Source organism: Seriola aureovittata, chromosome 4 (assembly GCF_021018895.1).
Source record: "Seriola aureovittata isolate HTS-2021-v1 ecotype China chromosome 4, ASM2101889v1, whole genome shotgun sequence".
NCBI lineage: Eukaryota > Metazoa > Chordata > Actinopteri > Carangiformes > Carangidae > Seriola > Seriola aureovittata.
In genome coordinates, this window is record NC_079367.1 from 2,932,634 (window position 1) to 2,949,933 (window position 17,300).

General features: G+C 43.5%; 1 long non-coding RNA gene across 4 annotated transcripts in view; it reads right to left on the minus strand.

Annotated features, from left to right (window-relative positions):
• Window positions 1-17,300, minus strand: part of LOC130167987 (uncharacterized) — a 32,325-nt gene that overhangs the window by 6,495 nt on the left and 8,530 nt on the right. For all 4 annotated transcript variants that reach the window (XR_008827364.1, XR_008827362.1, XR_008827361.1 and 1 more), the window contains exons 5-9: window positions 5,173-5,372; window positions 2,703-2,811; window positions 2,221-2,451; window positions 624-980; window positions 1-76 (exon numbers count right to left, since the gene is read on the minus strand). The exon at window positions 1-76 is cut by the window's left edge and continues 58 nt beyond it. This is a non-coding gene — a long non-coding RNA (uncharacterized LOC130167987). The remainder of the gene's footprint in view (window positions 77-623; window positions 981-2,220; window positions 2,452-2,702; window positions 2,812-5,172; window positions 5,373-17,300) is intronic.

Sequence of the window (17,300 nt, forward strand, 5' to 3'; positions counted from 1 at the left end):
GCAGAATCCTCCCTCTTTGTTCTCCTGCCAATTTCTCCTCTTCTGCTGCCTTTTTTTTTCCTCCCACTTAGAACATCTATGAGAGGAGAGAAAAAGAGAAAAAAAAAATGTATCCCCGGGTTAAAATAAATAGCCTTTCACAGTTAATTTAATTGACTATTTTGTACAAAATCGAGGTAATTCCGCCTCGGCTGCAACAGCAAACAAGAATAGCATTGCCTTGGCAATCAGTTACCACGCAAACACAGAGAAAGGCTTTAATCTGCTTCTATCACAGAGGAGCCATGGCTGAAGTTTGTACAGACACTGTGAGGCACCTGTTTTCTTAATTGTTGTAACATCTCTGCAGCAGAAAAAAAAAAAAACAGGAGCAAGGGGGGGGGGGGGGGGTAAAATATTTTACATTCAACAACAGGAGCAACAGAGAGAAAAGGAAGAATCTTAAATACAATGAAACGTGTTCAAATATATGTTTTATATCCTTATTGCATGATTTTACAATGATTTTCATATTTTAAGGAAGTTCCTTCATCAGGGATCTTTAAGCTCCTGGAGCTAAACCAAATAATTATGTAAGATAAAATCAAAATTCATTTCTTATATATAATAAATTTATTTGTTACGTTCGTGGTCCGAGGTGTGAAACACTCTGTGTGTCGTTTCAGAGGTTCAGAGTTGAGGTCAGTGTCCAGAAGTGCTCCTCTTCCTCCTCTGTCTAACTTCTTAATCATCTTCCTCTCCTGCTGGCTGGATGCATGTGTGTGTGTGTGTGTGTGTGTGTGTGTGTGTGTGTCCCTCAGTGTCTGCCTGTGAAACAGAGAGCATGTCCGTCTGAGGTGTTGCTGTTCTCGCCTGTCCTGCTACCTCCAGCTGCGCGTCTACCGCCCCCCGCAGGCCGGCCGAGGTTACCCCACGCTGACCTGTTTAATTGTCTGCCTGTCCCAGCGCCCACCGGTGAGCGAGTGTGTGTTCCCGCTGCGCTGAGGAGGACAAGGGCGACAACACACACACACATACGTGCACACGAGACAGACACACACGAGGGGTAAGAGCATTAAAACATGAACCAAACCACACAGTGTCTCTGTTAGATACCATCAGGCACATGTTGTAAGTGTGTGTCCCATTAAAATGTGCTTATATCAAGGAGCTTCTCTCAAGTCCGTCTGTTGTTTGGAGTGTGCGGAAACAAGTGCAAACATCCCACCCACAGATTTAGTAACTGCAGCTTCACACCAGCAACTAGAGGAAGAAGCCCAGAGAGTCGAGGCTGCACAGTCCTCAGTGTTTGTTCTGCTTCCAGATTTACAGCTGCATCACGCAGATTGTTCTGGATTTTTTAAATATCAGATGAAGGAGGAAGTCTGCAAATTATTGCACAGTTGCTATTGGAACTGTTAGCATGAGTTGCACATGATGAATGATGCGCTCGTGTCCTGTTTAGAAGACAGGATGGTCACACGGTCAGCTGCAGTGAGTTTACTAGTGAGTTTAATACTGTGGTTTAGAAACGGCCACGTGGTGTCACTATCACCAAGAATTCATCACTTCTTTCACAGATACCTCTGTAAAATTTCAGTTGACCTGGTTTGTGTAGTTTGTGAAGATTTCTGGTGAACACACATATCGTACAAATACAGTTTACAGGTGACTGCTCCACTCAAAGCACAAACACACAAACACACAAACACACTGACACCTGCACCTGGAGCAGGAATCCACACTATCACCAAATAAACTGGTTCCTCTGACGATTAATCTCTCGATTTATTGACTATTAATGTGACTTGCGTGCTGCAGTGTGCTGATGTTACTGCTCAGAAACATTAGAGGATATTGCTCACGTCAGGTGTGGTGAGGGTGGATGCTTTGTGTGAGTCTGTGGAGCCGATGTCACTGTGACAGTATGTATTGTCATCTTGTATCATGCTACTTAGCGCTCGTTGAAAACTTAAAATAAAAATCAACTTAATTTCCAAATAATTTCTGCGAAGTTTCCAAATGATTTTTACAAACAGTGTGTTTTCATTTGCATTGTCTGTCAGTGTTGAACTGAACAAGAGGCAAACCAAAATAAAATTCTCTGTGGAGCTATTAGCAAGAGAGCTAGCTAACGTTCCTCTGAGTGACAAGACGCACATTTGTTTCTTTGTTTCCCAAGAAACATCATTTAACTCATGTACGCCCCCCCCCCCCAATAATCTCATACATTAACTGTACCTTCATGCAGCGGGCACTAACACCAGCCAGACAGTGATGAGCCGCTTCTACCCGCTGAAGCTGCAACCTCTGGGGGCCCCAGACGCCTGAAGGTGGCACCGGCTGGACTTCATTAGAAGCAAAGGAAGGTGAGGTGATGAATTTTCTTCTAATGAACCTCCAACCTGGCAACAGCATGCCAGCACCAGTGGACGACACTGCCGCCGCAGAACCTCTGAATCTGCAGGATGTCTATGGAAAATGAAAATTACTTTCAAAAGGACATTCACAGGAAGATTCAAAGGTTTAATAACAGCTGTGCATTTGAACGACCTGCTACTGTCCTGAGTAGGACGCCACCTTTGACCTGGTCTTAACATGTGATCTGCATGTGGACATCAGATCCACATTAATCAACATTCATGTGATCTGCATCGTGTCTGCACTGTGATCTGAAACAAGGGAAGCAGCATCATGGACACGTGTCACAGATTTGTGGTCACCTGATTGAGATCCGATCACGATGTGCAGCTGACCCGCTTCAGACGTCGCTTCTCCCTTCCATCATGTATTCTTCATGGATTTCCACCTGTATCAACATGTTGTTTTTGTCTGATGCAGACACAGATCACATGTTAATATCATGTGTAAGGAGAAATACTTTTTTTCCGCTGGACTTTCTTATAAAAATATAAGTAAAAAATCTACAATAACACCTTTTTTTAAAAAAAAAATGCTACAGAAAACACAACTGACTTGGCAGCAAATCACGAGAAGAAATATAGAGTAGATTAATATGAAATCTATACTTTGTGTCATGTTGGAGAAGTGGACACTTTCCAGCGTGTCTGTGAAGTGAGAGCTGAGAGGGATTTCATAGTGTGCTCTCAGTCGCGGATCATAGATGCTCAGCCACCCCAGGGCAACATGGGGCATCAGGATAAACTACAGGCCAAGGGAGGGAGGCTGACATGTTTCTTAACTGTGTGTGTGTGTGTGTGTGTGTGTGTGTGTGTGTGTGTGTGTGTATGTATGTGTCTGAGTGTGGAGATCATGGGTGTGTGGGGGCTATTAGTGGGAGGTGTGTGACTTGGGGGTTGGTAGTGGTTGCGGTAGGATGGATACTGAGGGATAGTGTGTATGTGTATGTGTGTGTGTGTGTGTGTGTGTGTGTGTGTGTGTGTGTGTGTTTGCACTTCCATGCCAGCCCCCAGGCCGGCCCCATAGTAATTACACACTCCAGTGGCTGGACTGGGAGGGAAATTGAAGGCCTGGGCTGGAGGCCCCAGCTGCCTCACTCTCCCTCCCCATCAGCCTGCTGCTGATTGAGCTCGCCTAACATGCACACACACACACACACACACACACACACACACACACACACACACACACACACACACACACACACACACATACATATATATATATATATATATACACACACTCTGAGATAGCCACAGCACATGCAAAATTTCGGTCTATTTCACTTTTGCATACACAAGCACTGTCACACTCTCTCTCTCTCTCTCTCTCTCTCTCTCTCTCACACGCACACACACACACAAACACACACATATACACACGCATACACATACACACGGCAATCCTCAGAGGAAATTCTGCTTTGTGTTGCGGTAATGAGATTCTCACACACCCGGCCTTATTTACCAGCCCAGGCCAATAAAGGGTGGGACTGAGTGAGTGAGAGAGGGCTCGGTGTTTGTGTGTGTATGCATGTGTACAGTATGTGTGTGTGTGTGTGTGTGTGTGTGTGTGTGTGTGTGTGTGTGTGTGTGTGTGAAGGTGGTGGCATGAGCTCATCCAGCCAGCTTCTCTTCTTGATGATGACATCCTCAGATCTGAATACCTCCTCCTCCTCCTCCTCCTCCTCCATCATCCACACTGAGGAGGTTCAGGTGGCGTGAAACATTAAAAAAAAAAAAGTGGATGGGATCATCTATGATGTTCTGGAAATATAAAAAAATAAAAAATAAAAAAAACCCCAAAAACCCCACGTCTTTCATTGATTACCCTGCCTGTTGTTCTTTGGAGAGGCATGTCCATATCCATCATGTGTCTGTGCTGAAAGGAGCCTGGCCTGCACCCAAGCTCTGTCATTCCTGATCAAGATAGTTAGGTATGGTGGAGGGGAGAGGAGGAGGAGGAGGAGGAGGAGGAGGAGGAGAGGAAGGGGTTGGATTCAGGTTGGTCTGTTTCACAGCCAAATTGGCATTTGTTCCTCATCAGTCTCTTTCCTTGTCCGTCACACATGCAGCGACGCCAGCTCGCTCCACCACGCAGTGAAGCTGCACTCAGATCAGTGTCTGAGAGCCTGATCCCGACAGGTCCGGAGACACAGTGACAAACAAAGGGAGTTCGTTTTGTCTGTCATTATTATTCGACTGCATTAGAGGCATGACATCGTGTTTAACTGTAGGGGTTTTTTTTTTCTTGGTTGACAAATTGATCAGACGAGCTTCATTTCGTAGCTTTTCTGGAGCCTTAAATCACGTGACACGATTCCTCAGTTGTCATACGTAGATGTTCACATTTTCTTTCTTCTGAGGAATTTAAATAAGAGATTGAAAGTTTATTCTGAACTTCATATTATATTTTCTCATTGCTTTTCCTCTTTTTCTGAAGTTTATTGTCTTGCAATGTACATACAGTATATGTTATTTAACCTTTTTTATTATATTTTTGCTTCATGGTCTTCTTATTTAAATATTCCTGGTCATGTGTTGTATGATGACCCTGGAGTTTTGACCTCCAGCAGCTTGTAGAGACTTTAATCCTGCTGGAGTCGGTTCATCCATCAGCGTGAACATCATGTCTGAGTGTCATTATCAGGGATACAGTGACGGATTTTCAAATCAAAAACGCTTTTATAATTGCACAAGTTTGCAACGATCAATACTTCTTACCAAAAACAACGGGTAGAATAATAAAATGTACTGTGAATGCTGTCTTCACCTGGAGCTGCTCTCTGCACCTGACGGTCTCCTGCCCCCACAGCCTCTTCCTTGCTGCTCCCCTTCTTCTTCGTCTTCTTTTTAGCTGGGCTAGCGCTAACGCTCGCTTCTTAGCACGGGAAAGATACACCTTCGTCGCCGCCAACGAGCTTCCTGCTTCGTAGAGACGTGTCCCGGTGGGAGTTTGGAAAACTTCTGCGACTGCGACAGACAGACAGACAGACAGACAGACAGAGTTAGCATTTAGCTGGTGAACACAGTCGAGCATTTAGCAGGAGGTGGTGGAGAACAAACATGGAGCTAAAAGAGAGGAGGAGCGTGCACTTACATGCAACACCAGCTCCGACTGAATATGATATTACATCAGTTCGCCCAGTTTCAGCATCAGCTTGTTTCGCTGACTCAAACTGGCCGACGAAATGAATGAATGCGGCTTTAAACTGGATTTAAATAACGAACGGAAACGAACGTCTAAAACGCCACAACACGTTTTCAACAATCTCGTTATAAACTGTATGTTTGAAGATGAGAACAGTGTAATAGTCCTTTAACGCCTCTCACAGACATTCAGTCAATAAACTGCATCATATTGATTTCACTCTATCAGTTTTAGCATGTGTGAGATTTTCACACAATGGAAGAAATAAAAGGAGAAAAACCTGGAGCCTGTCATTTCTACAGAGTATATGTCTGTGATAAAGTCACTTCATCCCCTCCTCCTCCTCCTCCTCCTCTACTCTTTCTCCCGACTCTTTACATGCAGCGGGGGGGTGAGGAGGGTGTGCGGCGTGGACGAGGCAGATTGTGCTTGTGTGTGTATCGGAGGCCATGGTGTTAGCGGAGGAGGAGAGGGAGGCTGTCTCTTTGAGGATTCGGCCCGCTCGCCTCGCCTCGTCTCGCCTGCCTGGCTCTTTGAAGCTGCTCGATGACCGCACAGGGCAGCAGCACCGCAGGTGGGGGGGAGGGCGGGTGTTACTTGTGCTGGTGGTGGTGGGGTATGGAAGCCTGTCATTTGTATACAGCTGTTTCTTTCATCTTGTCCAGCTCCCCTCCTCCTCCCACTCCTCTATCTCTTCCTCTACCCTCTCCTCTTCTATTCCTCTCTCGCTGCTGCTTTGCTCCGTCTCTCAGACCCCTTCAAGCTCCTTAAAGAAGTTGTATGCTGCAGCCGGGCGCCCAGGCCTGCAGCCAGGCGAGCCGGAGCAGGTTGCAGGAAGCGGAAATAATTGTGAAAGGCACCAACACAATGGCTATCATTAGGATCAAACGAAAGAGTTCGTATGAAGTTGGATCTATTTCTCCAGCACGGCACCATATCCTGATTTTCAACCCTGGAGTCTGTCTGTCGCACTGTGAATATCCTCAGCTTCTCACTGTAGATTCACAAGCATCTGATGCATCTGTTTTGCTGCTCCGCAGTGAGACATAGTCCAGTGTGGAGAAGACATTTCAGAATTATTCTTTTAATATTACGGCCTTATTACCAGCAAAGAGTTCACACCTCTCACAACATCTCTTTTTTTTTTAATGCACACGAGGATCTGCAAACACTGAACACTCTGTGAATTTAATATTTAGAACTGGAGACGCCCTGTCCAAACCAGTCCAGTACCGACACCTGAGCCTGACTGGACCTGATGCTGGAACTACACAATATTCTTTGTCTTTTAAAACAATGACTGTTGCAAGAAAATCATAAAACCACGTCAGGATTTGATCGAGAGAAATGACAGATGTTGGAGCTCGACAAATCACAGATTTCATGACTTAAACATTTTGATTTCCTCTATGAAAGTCACCGACGCCGTCTGACTTCTCCTTTCATCAACTGATATTAACCTCAAACTCGTCATCGTTTGCTGAAATTACATAAAAGATCTTTCATCTTTTTATTCGACGCGTGCTGCGTAACGTACAGGATCGTCCCTATTTGACAAATAATCGTATTTGCCGACACGTCATATAATTTATAAACTATGTTTAATATCCTCAAAGAAGGAAGAACACAACAGTTAAAGTTACACCTGCGCCCTGCTGTCTCACCTGGTGGAGCGTTGACCATGAAGGCTTCATCCTACTGGTGCATGTCCTCTCTCTCTCTCTCTCTCTCTCTCTCTCTCTCTCTTCTCTCTCTCTCTCTCTCTAACACTAATTGTAAATCAGTATCAGGCTACACTTTTGTTTCCCTTGGTATTTTTCGACATTATTCAACAGTGTTTGTGTAGTTACTCTCACGGCCAGAGGGGGGAGACAAAAGCTCCTCGCTGCAGGTTCAAGGCCTTTTACAAATGTGCCAAGTTCCTTCGTGTTCCACATGAGAACTTCCTCTGAGACGTGACCCCCGACCCCCCGACCTCACTGTCATAAAACTCACAGGTGTTTGTTCGACAGTAACGATTTCCGAGTTTGAAAATGAACAGCAGCTGTTTGACAAAGAGCTTGAACCGTGTGTCGTCTGGTTGAACTGAAAACGTGACGCTGTCGCCGTCGTTCTTTCTGTTGCCAGTTTTAATCCAGAGAAAGTTTGATATTCTCTTGTTTCATAGTTCCTTTCCTGGTCGGATGTTTATGAGCGTAACTGCCATGTTTCAATACTTAATATTATTATCATTATTGTTCCCACATACTTTGTTATTCTCTGGTTGTAATCGTGTCCGTATCCACCACTAAAACCTGCAGAATAAGAAGCTCTATTTCAATCCTTCACCGTGGTGCAGGCGAAGTAAGAAGAGAAACATATGGCTCATGTTGAAGGTAACTAATGTTCTCCTTGATCCGACAACTGTCTCTCTCTCTCTCTCTCTCTCTCTGTGAATGAAAAGCAGAGTCTGTTCTTTTCGTACGTCCCGACACGACGAGCAGTTCCTGGATCATTTCATCGTCCTTGCACCGAGACACTTGACGATCCCCTCTGTTCTCGCCGTACTACACACAGACCACATATGCCTTGATGTGTTGCTACACCAATTAGCAGCAATTAACACTAGCCCATTGAGCACCTGCGTTTGGAGCTCTGGCATCTGGGCTGCGTTATCAGAAGTATGTTGTTGTATTATCAGAATAAGTGCCGGAGCACAGGAGCCGTCCCACCGGGCGCCCGTCCGTCCCTGGAGGGGTCTCCGTGTGTCTCTTTCTCAGCCGCAGCGTTTCCCGCTCTTATGGAGAACGCTGTGCCGGACTTTGAATCCAAATCATTTAACAAACCTCTCTTGTTATTTAAAGGCCACCGAGACATCAGTCAAACATCTATTCTCCTCGGTGAATGAGCTGCAGCACCTCGGCGCTCTCTGCCAGCCATGTTGTTGTAAATGATTGTTTTGCATTAAGTTTCCTGAGCACCCCGGACGAGCCGAGAGACTGCTCTATACAAACAGGCCGAGTGGTTGTTATTTCAGCGGTGACGCCCGGCTCAGCAGACACAGAGAGCGGGATATCGATCGGCTGTCACCCAGCATGCAAAGCAGCGGTCTGAAGGAGACACTAGAAAGACAAGCGCGGGCGGCTCGGCGAGCGGAGAACAGCTCATATAAAGCGAGAGCGAGGGAGGTGGGGGAGGCTGGAGAGCGTGGTGGAGAATACTGACTTGTGTAAAGATGGAGTTCAGCCTGTAAGGACCGAGACTCGATGTAAAAATCCTGATGTAGCCGCGAGGGCTGCACCACCCCAAAAATAAAAGATGAATCAAAACTGACAGGAGAGGGTCACTTCTTTCTTTTCCCTCTCTCTCTCTAATGTAATCATCCCTCCTCTCCACACCGGCTCCAAACACCACCTTCATGAAGAGACTCCACTGTGTGACGGATGTCAAAGATCTACCGTCCTGCTGTGGGCAGAGACGCAGTTTGGATTGGCTTAATGATGTAGGTCTCTATGTGTCCTGACGTCCGTCCTCTGGACCGACCCGTGCATTTCTTACTGGACAGGAACGACATGATAGGAGGTTAGAAACCGTTACAGCTTGTAAATGTTACAGACCCTTTAAGTTTGTGACCAGACTGATGGACAGAACTTCAGCTCGACGTTAGACGCACAGAGTTCAGTTGGAGTCATGAACGGTCGAATTAAGATGTTTTACTCTTGTTTTGTTGAGTTTGTGGTTCAAGCAGCATCTCTTCTGTTAGAATCAGACTTCACACAAATAGATATCAAATTTATATATATATATTTTTTTTATAGTTATTTATCTATTTTTTGTTAATAATAATTGGAAGTCATGAAAAAATGGATGTGCTGCATCACATTCTGACCGTCCCTCACTTCGCTGGATCACAGGTTTAGATATAATAATTATAATAATAATAATCCCTATGACTTAAGAAGTGTAGGATCAATGCACGAACAGGGTCTGAGACATGAATATGAATATTACTATAACTTCAATCACTTCACCAACTCATGCTCTGTACAAAGGAGGTAATACAAGCCGCTCCCGGCAGCGATTAAACATGAGCTCGGCTGGAAAATAAAACGCAGGTGTACATCACAGAGATAAATAAGAAGACATAAAGACATGAATAAAATAAAAGATAATTAAGTAATAATATATTATTTTAGATCATTCAAAGTAACTGGAACCATCAAAGGACGCGGACGCAGGTTTTTAGCTTCTTCTGAAAGCTCAGTATCGTTTCATCGCTGCCTTTTTGTTATACGCTGAAATGTAAGTCATGAAAAAGGCTGTTCGATTATTCAATTAAGCCTCACTGTACTGTAATTGAATTTTTACATCTGTCTGCACTGTATCCGCACAGATAATACAGTGGTGATGACAGTGGCTTCGCTGATATTTAAGTTTTCCGGCAAATTAAAGAAACCGTTCCAGTTCTTCAGCGAGTTCTCTCACAGTTTCATCCCTGTGACGCAGCGTTTAAACTCGGGGGAGTCTGAAATGTTCCAGTGAAACCCAGAATCTAATACAACCAGTATATGCAGGGGTTTTCAATAAAATGGCAGCACTGGCCCTGTATATTTTGTGGTCTAATTTACAAGTCTAACCCACATCCTGACATCCTTCAAATCCAGGCTGAACCTTATCACCGGAGTGAGAACACCGGGAAGGTGTTAAATTACAACAACAAACCGGCTGGGACTGTCTTTCACACCTTGTCCCATCACACTAACAACCACTGAAATATACAAATGTGCAGGATCTGGCTCCATTTATGCCAATCACAGCCACGCAATTATAAACACTGGCACAGGGTGTCAGAACAACAAGGGAAACAGTGAGGCCTGAGCAGACTGACAGTGTGATCTGTGTCTCCGCTCAACAGCATCACACTCACACATTAAGGTGAAATAAAATTACATTCTTTTAGAACAAAGCTGTAATTATTAGGATCAATATCAACATTATCAATATATATCAAAACTACACACAGCTCAAATGCTGTCTATAATATTTAAAACACTTATTCTTTGTTAAAGCCACATTTTGAACAAGTTAATCAACATAATAAGGAATATGATTTTTAATGAATGTGTCTGATCAGTATCTGCAAAAGGATCAGTGCCGACGTCAAATATTGTGAAGCATAATTAAGGTTTTCGTGGTTATAATCAGGCCTCGTTAAATATTTAAAAAGTCAACAGTGATGGTTCACAGGAGTTTTCTAATGTTTAAATAAACCCACAATCTTTCCCTAAACAGTAAACCTACTGTGTTCATGTGGAGCTGTTAATCAGGTCACAGTTCAGTGTGGTGGACAGGAAGGAACCAGGAAGTGAACTTATAACAACATATAAAAATTATAATCTTTAAATCTGCAGGAATAATTAATGTGGGACAGGAACAACGACCTGTGTGATGTGTAAATATATAAACAGAGTTGAAATAATAGGAAATGGGTGGAAATGGAGACATAGATCTGCTGTTGGTAGACGAGGTATGATGTGGTGTATGATATAGACTGCAGACTTCCACCGGTTTCCCCTCAACATCTAAATATTAAATCCACCCCGGGGAGGGGGGGGGGGCACGACTAAGTTGTGTGTACCATGCTGTAAGAGCCCCCCACTGAGCTATAATCTGATCAGTGTTGTGAAAACAATTCTGATAATGCTGTGGAATTAGACTGACGAGGTCCCCCGCCGACTGTTACATTTTAAACCAATGGCACGCGGGCCCGAGCTAATGACTCGGCTTACGACTCAGATCGGCTGCGAAAAAAGGGGCTTGAATAGTACTTAAGGGAGTCTTTAATACTGAATGCATTGTGAGCTAATTAGCTACAGTGAAATACTGTACAGTGGCTTTATGGGGCCGTGGATGGATGGATGGAGGGGTGGAGACTGTGCGCCCTGCACGCCAGGAACACTCTAATATTCTCACATTAAATGAATGAAGCATCTACAACGTGCAGGTCAGTGTATATCAGGAGAAGGTGCAGGTTAGTAGCGAGACTTTGCACCTGCCTTCATTAGTGTTGGTTGAGGATTCATATGTAAATTCTTCATTATAGACTAAACATCTAAAGCATCAGCAGTGGCTCCAATAACATCCAGATGTTGCATGAAACTAACAACATACTGATGATTTCTTTTATTTCAACCTTTTCCAAAACTTTGCCAGTGGTTTTAGTTGCAGAACCTGAACCATGTTGGACGTCGCCCCCTCCCTCTCTGACTTCCTGTCTCACTGTGGCTGTCAAAATAAAGGTGAAAAAAAAAAACCCTGAACAGCGCCAGTTCACGTCAGGAGTCTGTTATGTTGTTTAAGTATTATGGGATGTTGAGCCAGATCTACATGCAAAGACCGACTCAAGTTAAAGTTTCAGCAACAAAATGTACTTAAAAGTTTTAAAAACAAGAGGCTTGTTCAGTGGAGAAATTCGTTCATGTTAATTTGCGTCTTTCACGATTGAAGTCGGGAAATAAAAAGTTCTATTTCTCTTTGTATCCGAAGAAGTTACAGAGAAATATTAATAATAATTTAAATAAATTTTTCCAAGTTTGTGTAAATAATTTGGACATTTAATTTGATTAACTGGAGACTGCAGCAGCTATAAACCAAAAGCTGCTGTTTGTCCTTCATATGTAAAAACAAATACAGATGTTTATGCTTATAATAAAGCATATTTATTATTATTATTATTATTAGTAGTATAAATGCATTTGCTTCCTGCTTGTGTTTATTTACACTTGCTGGAAGTATTTACATAAATTCTTCACTCTCATTGACTTTTGTAGTGAACTCTTTCACACAATATCAAATATTCATTATTTCCACATAATAAACGTCTTTATCGTGGAGACACATGATGACACCCCTCTGTCATTTTGGTATTAAAACTTGATGCTCCTCTTGTTTTAAAACAAGACTCCACCGGCTGATTTCCATCATGAATACATCTGCAATCACAGCGTCCGCTCAGCTGTGAAACGGCGCTCTCCGAAAAACCCCAACTCGCACAAGATTGTCTGCGTTTAAGAGTTAATGGCGGTAAATCATAGCATTTGTCCGCCCGCCTCAATCACTCCCCTCTCAAAATGTGAATGAATAAAACATCGTCTCCATTCTTCCAGGATAAAAGTGATGAGAGGTCACGATCTGATGTTAAAGGTCACGGGGGCCATTCCCATTGGCCGAATCGGCTCCAGTAAGCAATCATACGTGTGTTGATCAATACCAACAGCACACGGCGCTGGTATCATGGTGACAATTACAGGTTTGGAAATTGTGCGGGGGATCGCATTCGACGAGCTTTGCAGGTGTTTTTGGGCCGAGCAGCCGTGTGATTTGGTGGAGCCATAAATAATGACAGCTACACTGTAATTTTCATTACTGAAGAGCCGGACTGCGGGTTACAGCGCCGCAGCCAGCAATCTGGATCTAGGGTTTAGTCAAATATTCTGTGTTGTTGTTGTTGTTGTTGTTGTTGTTGCATGAAGGTTTGGGTCAGTAGAGATCGTGTGATGACACTTTCTGTGGCTGTAGTATCTGGTATGTGTTTCACCAACTTACACTGACTCTCTGTGCACGGATAACACTCAGACACACACCACTGCTCAACATATCACATGTAACTATGAAATAAAGCCAAACTTGTAAATGAAATCAGTGATATTGATCAATATTACAAGAATATCTATAATGTAAATGATCCCACGTTTTTCTTTGCAAAAGTTTAACTACTGGATTCAAGATCTGAAAGACCATTCTCACGTTACATCCACACTATGTTTTTAAAATGGATGTGCGAGCCGGTGTAAACAGGAAGCAGATTTTCTTCCCTGCAGTCGATTAGTCTCATAAAATACCACGAAGGCCTCGGGCCTGCTAGCCTAAAGTCTGCTTCCATGTCCGTTAGCCTCCGAGCTAACCTGATCGTCTTCCCAGATCCACCTGCTCACCTGTTTCCCTCCCTGCCTTCCTGCACCTCTTCCTCAGTCAAGTGTCTCTTCTTGCTGTTCATGCTGTGGACTCTTATTCTCCTTACCTTGCTTGCTGCCTACAGTTTATATTTAATTTGACTCTTCTCAAAGAGAAAACATGAAATTCTTCCATGTCAGGAAACTTTGCTTTGTTTAAAATGGGAAATATTAAAATGAGATCCTGAATCTTATAGAGAGACTTAAAACATGATCGTTCAGTCGTGATGGTGTTTCACACAGAACCAGGAACAGGTTGAAGAGCTCAAAGTCTGAAAGTCAGACTGTGACATCACACTCTCGTACTGTACATCCCAAAACACTCTGTTCATGTGTACGAGCGAGAGTGAGAAACTTCTTCAAATTGGGCACAAACATTCACCAGGACTCAGGGATGAACTAATTAGACTTTGGTGGTCAAAGGTCAAAGGTCGAGGTCACAGTGACCTTCTCAAAAAGGGGTTTTGGCTTCTTAAACACGATATCCCCGTAAAGCTTTGAGGGAATTTCTTCAAAATTGGTGAAAACGTTCACCTGGACTCAAGGACGAACTGATTAGACTGTGGTGGTCAAAGGTCAAAGGTCAAGGGTCGTGATGACCTCACAAAACACTTTTTAGACATTACTCAAGACTTCACGCAGCAATTAGGAAAAACTTTCACCCAAATGAATATTGGACATGACTCTGGATAAACAGGGACGTAAGATGAAAGTAGTCTGAGTGGCGGAGGGGTACGACGGCGAGGAGGTGATTCTAGTTTCCTTCATGTTGTATTATTGCACATTTTCATAGTTTTACTGAGTAATATCCTCACGGACCTGGATACTGCAATAACAGCAGTAGTTCTTCACATTTATTTAAGGTTATAACATCTAAAATAATCATCTGAGCTCTGGAGGGTTCATGACCCACACATCAAGTTAACCTGATGTCAACGCGCTGAAGGGATGAACGTCCCGACTGTGACCACCGGTCCAACAGCGACAATCCCAGTCGAAGTGTGACACAGACGGACGCAGGTCCTCGTGAATCACAAACTCTCGACGCGGCCCCGGCTTCCTCCCGGGCAAAAAGGGAAGAGGGATTCGGGGGCCCGAGCAGTTTCCAAAGATCACAGCATTTGAATAATATGAGTTGAAGGCACCTTTCTTAGTGAGCTGAAGAGATTATAAATTGCAAAATGTGTAAACGTCTTTAAGAAGCTGAAGCTCAGTGATAAAACATGATGCGTGCCTCTGAGGTTGAGAAGAAGGCGGGCGAGGCAAGGCGTGAGGAAACACACGGACGCTTGGCAAATGTGGTCTCAACAGGATGTTCTGGGCTGGGTTATACCTTCACTTTGACTGCTACCCTTTTTCTGGCTGCTGGTAAGCCTTCAATTAAATGACGGCTACCTTTTTCAAGTCACTAATCCTCTTACAGTTTGGAACCCTAGCCTTTGCCATGCGGAAAAAACACGTGCACGCCGTGAGCCGAGTGTGCGCGTGTGTGAACAGCGAGTCTTCTTCAGCCCTCGCCCTGGCGCCGCCTGTATCACACTCCTCCTGCCTTGTGGTACCTTCTTAAGTTGACAAAAGAGGCTGTTCTTGTCACAAACTGAGCCTGAAGTCGGCGTGAAGGGAGCAGAAAAAAAAACATGTTTGTAGCGCAACCTGAACCTACAGTGTGTCATACATAAACATGACAGTCGTGAGCCTCCTCTGGAACAGATTAGCATTTACATAACTGTGAGATTAATCCAGATTGGGAAGTTTTAAAGTGATACAGATGTGTGCAGATGTGTGGCAGAGAGGCAGAGTGATAGAGTGATAGAATAGAAACTAGAAACATATGGAAAGAAAGGAGCAGAGTCAGTGTCAGTGTGTGCGAAGGGAAAACAAAGACGCAAAAGGTGCAAACCTACATAAGAAAGACGAGACAGAGATGTAAAATATATTTATATATGTGTGTTTTATAAAAATGCAAATGACCTGCACATGCAGATATATGCAAAGGCAAATATGTAATGTATGCAAGGAGAGTATGTACACACTGGCTGTATGCACACACCTACAAGTGGAGAGTGTTTTCCAGTTGAGCTCCAGAGTACACACACACACACACACACACACACACACACACACACACACACACACACACACACACACACACACAGGAACAAACTGCTGAAGAAGCCGTTTCAGAGCGTAGGGGCGACTGCATCTCTCCTTTAGACAAAAATGCTTTTAGGGAGGAGGAGGAAGATGAGGAGGAGGAGGAGGAGGAGGAGGAGAGGAGGAGGAGGAGGAGGAGGAAGAGGGCATTAAAGGAGGGACTCTTCAAAAACATGAAGACGCCTTGTGTAATCTGGAGCTTTCAAAATTCCAGCTGCTGGACCGAAACCGTGCCGTCTCAACAAAAATTACATTATCCATTATTAAAATAATGACAGTTTCCATTTTGGAGAAAGGATGAACAAATCAATTCAAATAAAAGTGTGATGGAATAAAACTGTAGCTGTAGTTTGGAAAAATATCGTAAAATAAATAATAATAATAATAATAAATATGGAGAATTTAAAAAGTAAGTTTTACAGCTGTGATCTGGTTCTTTTAGTCTTTTATTTCCTTCGACGTTTTTGATGGAAATTCATTCGTTAATGTGTTCGTTTCTTTTCTCTGGTGTTTCAACAAGCTCAGGAGGAAATAACCGCTGACGAGACTGGAGCTGGAGCTCATACAGCTTCACAGATGACGACGATCGGGGACAAACAGACGGAGAACAGGCGTCTTCTCTTGTAATATTAAAACCATACTATACTGAACCCATCGACTGTAGAGGTGTGATATTAGCTTGTGTGTCAAACGTACGGTGGCAGCCTCACAGTAAATATCTCCCGTAATATCAAGACACAACACGCCGACATAAATATCCTCATATGGTGACGCTGAGGCCTGCGCCACACAAAGTCGTATTAGTGAATTATCCCGTTATCTTATCTATCTTCTTCACCACGGCAACCGACTGTAACTTCAGAGGATAAGATCAACAGCTCGACGACTGACCAATCAGATCGCTGGAAACAGAGTCATTATCCCGACATGGACGACAGCTCTGACTTTACAATGATGAAAAGTCACATTTAAACCATATAATCACAAAGTGTAGCTGCTCTTTAGGAAGCTGAATGAGGCTGATTTCATCGCTCTCCATTACACTCCTCATATGTTTCTTAATTCTTCCCCGTACACTTCTTGGTTCATTAAATATTAACTAATCTTGACGACTTTTGTTTGTGTGTTTCATAGAGTTGAACCAGGAGAAAACTGCCTCCTGAACACAGGACATCACGGTATAATCTCCCCACGACACGTTCGGATTCACAAAATGTATTTGATTTGAAAATGGGAGGAAATTGGACGCCATCTCTTTTGGCAAACTGCAAAAAATAAAGGAAATGTACTTCCTGAAGGTGATTTTCTTTCTCACACAAAGTGCTTAAATTGCTCTAAGCAGGAAGTGAAGAATCATGGGTAATTTTAAGGGAGGAAGGCAGCTCCAAACTTTGTTTCAGCACATGCAGCAATTATCATGCAGCCATGATTTCTTACTCACCGATACATTAAATACTATAAACACAAATGAAAATGCATTTCTGATCGTTCTCCTATTAGAAATTGCACCGACATTAAAGCAAGAAGAAGCTCTTTGTGTTTCTCTTTCCCTGCTCATGCAGACAGACCAACAGCTGACCCTCAGTGAGGCTGCTGATCAGGATG